This window comes from Galeopterus variegatus, unplaced genomic scaffold (assembly GCF_000696425.1).
Source record: "Galeopterus variegatus unplaced genomic scaffold, G_variegatus-3.0.2 Scaffold2830, whole genome shotgun sequence".
Classification (NCBI taxonomy): Eukaryota; Metazoa; Chordata; class Mammalia; order Dermoptera; family Cynocephalidae; genus Galeopterus; species Galeopterus variegatus.
The window spans coordinates 130476-135694 of NW_007728941.1; positions in this window are offsets into that span (position 1 = coordinate 130476).

The window sequence follows — 5219 nt, forward strand, 5'->3', positions numbered from 1 at the left end:
CTATAGTTTGGGATTCAAACAGGATACATGAGGGCAGGGGTGGCAAACTACAGTTGTGATTCAAATGTGCTCACCTCTTGTTTTTATGAGTAAAGTTTCATTGAAAAAAAGGCATGCCCACTCATTTATATATCGTCTGTGACCAGTTTTCCACCATATCCTCAGAGTTGAATAGCTTTGATAAGGACCACAAAACTCAAACTATTTACCATCTTTCATTTATAAAAAAAAAAAAAATGTTGATCCCTGCAGTGGTGCAAATTTTGGAGAGCATAAATTAGGGAAAGTCTTCTTTCTGGTATTATGATGGCTGGAAAGCATGTTCAGAAGGATGTGAATGCCTGTGGTGGCTGAACTCCATGATCCAATATCTACTCACTAGTTTTCATGGCTGCTTAGCTGTCCTAAAAGAAACAGAAATGGCATCCATAACTTTGGAGTGCAGATAAAATAGGATAAACTTGAAGTTAATAGTACAGTGGTACCTCTTTATTCTATCCCTCCAATCTTTTTAACAATTTCGTAAGCATCTATTTTCCTATTTAAAATCTATTTCTGATTGAAATACCTATAGTGGTTTTTGTTTTCTGCCCTAACACTTTCTGTTACAAGCACCATTTCTCTTCTTATTGTTAGATGGTCAAGACATGAGATGACACAAGTCTAGTTAATTTGGAGTCATACTTATGTACAGACAGAAAGAGGTCACACTGAAAATTTTATGTGTGGTTAAAAGTAGCACTCCACAGTAAATTGCTTGAAACTACAATGTCCAGTTTTTCCTTTTGTTTTATCATCTGTCTTTAGAAATGTATGATTGATAAATCGTTTAATGCTTCCAAGGTAAAATTTCCCAACATACTTAATGGTTACTTATAAAAATGTCTTCAGTCATTTATTTTACTTTCAAATTAACTCACAGATAAAGAGGGAATAAAATTCCATTCTTTCTCAGTACAATTTGGTCTTTCTATGCAAACAGAAATTAGGAATTTTAAGACTAAACCTTTTTATTATTGTGTCACATTCAGATCTTTTACTCAAAACCTTGTACCTATTTTAGCATATAACCAGGGGCCCAGCAGTAAACAGTGGCACACTCTATCCAGTGAAGGAACAATTTACAATGATTCAAGGAGGGTGTAGGGAAACCACCTAACATAGTACATAGTATATTCAGAACAGAGGGATCTTTGTACCCCTATATCTGAAGAGACAAGGAGGAGATAGTAAACAAAACCCAAAGAGATGCAAAGATCAGGTCACTTTGGATGAGTTGTGGCCTTCATTGGAGTAATAGAGCCTGCACGTGGTGAACCGACAGGAGGGAGCTTACAAAACAACTGTCTTCTCATTTTCGGAATCTCCTATTGGTGTTCTCAAATTTGCTGATCCAAATGGAAGTTAAGGAGAAAGTGAGATATCGATTGTTGAACATAGCCTTCCAGGTCAAAGAGGACATTGGCAAAGAGAAGGAGTGTATTGAAATGTATATGGGTGATAGTCAGCATAACAAATTGCCACAAACTCAGTGATTTAAAAAAACAAACAAGCAAAAGAAACAAAAAACCCAACTATTATTATACAGTTCTGGGAGTCTGAGGTCTGAAATGGATTTCAGTGTGCTAAATCAAGATGTCAGTAGGGTTGCATTCCATCTGGAGTGCCTAGGGAAGAATCTGTTCCCTTGCCTTTTCCAGCTTCTAGAAGATACCTCCACTTGTTGGCTTATGGCCTCATCCCCCATCTTCGTTCCAACCGCGTACCATTGTCCAATCTCTCTCACTGTCTGACCTCTTCTTCTATCAGCACATCTCCTTCTCTGATTCTCCTGCCTCCCTCTTTTCCTTATAAGGACCTTTTTAATTTCATTGGGTCCACTTGGATAATCAGGATACTCTTGCCATCTTTAAATCCTTAGTTTAGTCATATCTGCAAAATACCTTTTGATATATAAGGTAACATATTTACAGGTTCTAGGAATTAAGATTTGAAAAGTAAAGTAACTCGTTCCCTAATTACAAACCAAATATATTTCAGAATAAGAATTCTGATATAGGTTTCTTTGACAGTGGAGTACACTAATTTTTGGGAGTGGGCATTATTCTGCCTACTGCACTATATTTGAAAGCATAGGTGTGTGCTTTTATAATAGGCAACATGTTTTAGAGAAAAAATAGTGTACTCTGAAGTCAAAGAAACGTATATCATAATCCTTATTCTGAAATAAGTTTGCTTTGTAATTTGGGAATAAGTTACTTTTTAAATCTCTCTCTCTCTCTATTTATCTATATGTATATATTTATGTCTGTGTGAGTGTATATATATATATGTATATATATGTTAGTATAATGATAAATATAGTTCTAGCCATAGAGATTAGTAATGGCAATAATAATGATAGTGATAGTTGTTATAATAATTAGAAAATTATAATAATTTGCACCAGGTTATACAGAAACAAATATATTCAATGTATGTAAAAATACATGTACACAAACACACATATGGATTTAACAATTCACACTTTCTTTATTCATTTATGTGATTTTTAAATAAAATCTAGCACAGAGTGTGCTTATTAAACATGATTATAAGTACCACTGTCGCCATTATTCCCTCTGCTCATATGTAATAGTTTATTAATACATGCACACATTCGATTTTATAAATTAATTTAGACTTTATTTTAGTCATTTACATGATTACCGTGTACTTGGTATGCATGTGGTGTGAACAAAGCCTGTTGATATTAAGAGAAAATACTTTTCCTACTAAAAAGCCATGCACACTGAAACTTCATTTATAAAACTGTAAGCTCCTGCTTCCTAGAGTAGCCACAAATCTCATGAATGGAATCAACGCGTATTGTGTGTGTGTGTGTGTGTGTGTATGAGAGTACTTCAGAAATTTTGTGGAAAAATATAATTGAAAGATAATAAAATCTTTCTGTGAAATTTTGTGGTACCCTAGTGTGTGTGTGTGTGTGTGAGTGTGTGTTTTCATTCTGTTGAAGAAAATTAAAATACAATTATCTACTAACCCATAGAAATTCTCCACAAATGTAGAAAAGAGAGAAACCAATTTTGTTATCGAATAAGACCTAAACCAGGCTGTTAAGCACATCACAGGCAATCTGCTAAGGTGATTGCAAAAACAGAATTAAATCTCACTTCTTTATATAGCCAGCAGAAACCATCCATTACAGGCATGTCCTCAGGATAAATGATACCTATCATCTGAGAGGACTTGACAGCACCATGTGTTTTCCATTGCTCATCTGAATTTTACCTGGTAGTTGTGATGGCCATCTGTGTTAGTTAATTGCCTTTTTCCAGAGGAAAATAAAACGTTTCCTATCTTTATGACCAGCGGATAGTTACAATGTAGTGGTGATATTTTTCTTGATGTTTGCATGTTATTTAGCTGAGCTTTTAAAAATAAATTACTTAAATATCAAAGAAACAGAGAAAAGATATATGATTACAAGTTTTCTTAAGGAAATGCTACATGAAAATAAAAGGGGGAAAGGTCTCTTTCCCTTTGGGAACCAGGGAAAATTCATTTTAAAAAATTTAGTCTTACAAATTCAATATTAACATAATTGAATTAATTCTCCTTAAAATAACTTACTAGCCTAGCATGTATTAGAAGTTAGACTCTGCAATACACTGAGCCCATAGTAGACATTATCACTGTTCACACCAAAGTTTACCAACATTTCTCCTCCAGACACACAAGAGGATGACATCTTTCCACCCTCTTTAAATTAGGTACAGTCATATCACTTGCTTTAGCCAATAAACTATGAGCAGAAACTTAAACGGGCTTGTTCTAGAGTTACAGAGTTCTTCCCCTGGTTTAGCAACAGCTGACGTGCAGACGGGGGCTTCTCTGAGTTTCCATCCCCAGTTGAAGACTGCAAGAGTCATGTCCACCAGCTGACCCAACATGGTAGTGGAGTATGAGAAGAAAATGACCATTTGTTGTTTTCAGCCATTGAGATATGGAGGTAATTTGTTGGTGTAATCTACCTCATTCTAATTGCTACAGGATCACTCCAGTTTATTTGCGTGTGAAATCACTTATCAGAACACTGAAGGGCCTTTTGCCAGTATCTTTGACTGCATATCAATTTCCATTATTCTACTTAGCAGTAGTACCATCACAGGTAGTAATGTGGCAAAATTAAGCTTTATATTTCACAGGCTACGTCTGTGCACATGTGTGTGTAACTTTTACCTATGGTCTTTCTTAAACTCACAGTGCTGAGATGGCTCCTTCAAGCTTTAAAGAAAAGAGTGTATATAAATATGTATTATATATATTATTCTGTGTATACTATATATTATATAGCATGTATACACACACGTGTATATAAAGGAGATATTTACAATATTGAGGAAAGAGACAAAAGACTGTTAGAATGGTTTTGCTTTTTAATAATAAGAAACCCACCAGCTGTCTCTGATCACCAGAAATCTACTCACGTCATTAATGCTTTAAAAATGTATATGTAGTGCTCCACAAGAAGTTCACTATGGGCTGTCCTTTATTGGTCATGTGTTGACATTAAGGACTCTGCTATGAGACTGGGCTTGGTGGCAATAGGATTCTGAAATAACAGGTGGACGTATGAGGGCACTTCAAAAAGTATATGGAAAGATTAGTGTTATCTTTTAATTGTATTTCTCTACAAATGTTTGAAGTACCCTCATATTTGCATAATGAGCCACAAAGCCAGAATGGAAATTAGGTGTTGCTATAACCTATATATTGACCTATATTACCACCACAATCAAGAGTAGGTGACCAGAAAATTAACAATCACTTAGAAAATCTCCGTCCTTTGGCCAATTTTCATAACTAACCCTGTTCTCCAACCCAGATCTCATGCGTTGAAATGGTGGCCATGTCTTCATGATTAAAGACTCTGAAATGTTACCATATGCAATAGATATCCTTTGACTCCATCTTCAGAAAGATATGTGAACATTTTCCTGAGAATTAGATAAAAGATTGTTTCAAGAGATGCAGTACAACAATCAAAGGAGACAATAATTATTTCTCCCCTTTCAGTTTGGAAATATGCTGTTGTCCTGGCAGAAATTAATCTCATAAAACTATATAAAAGTGTGCATAAAAGTACATATGTAAGAATAGTAATCTCAATGTTGTTCCTGATAGACAGGAACTTGTGAGCAATCAAAAGTCCATCA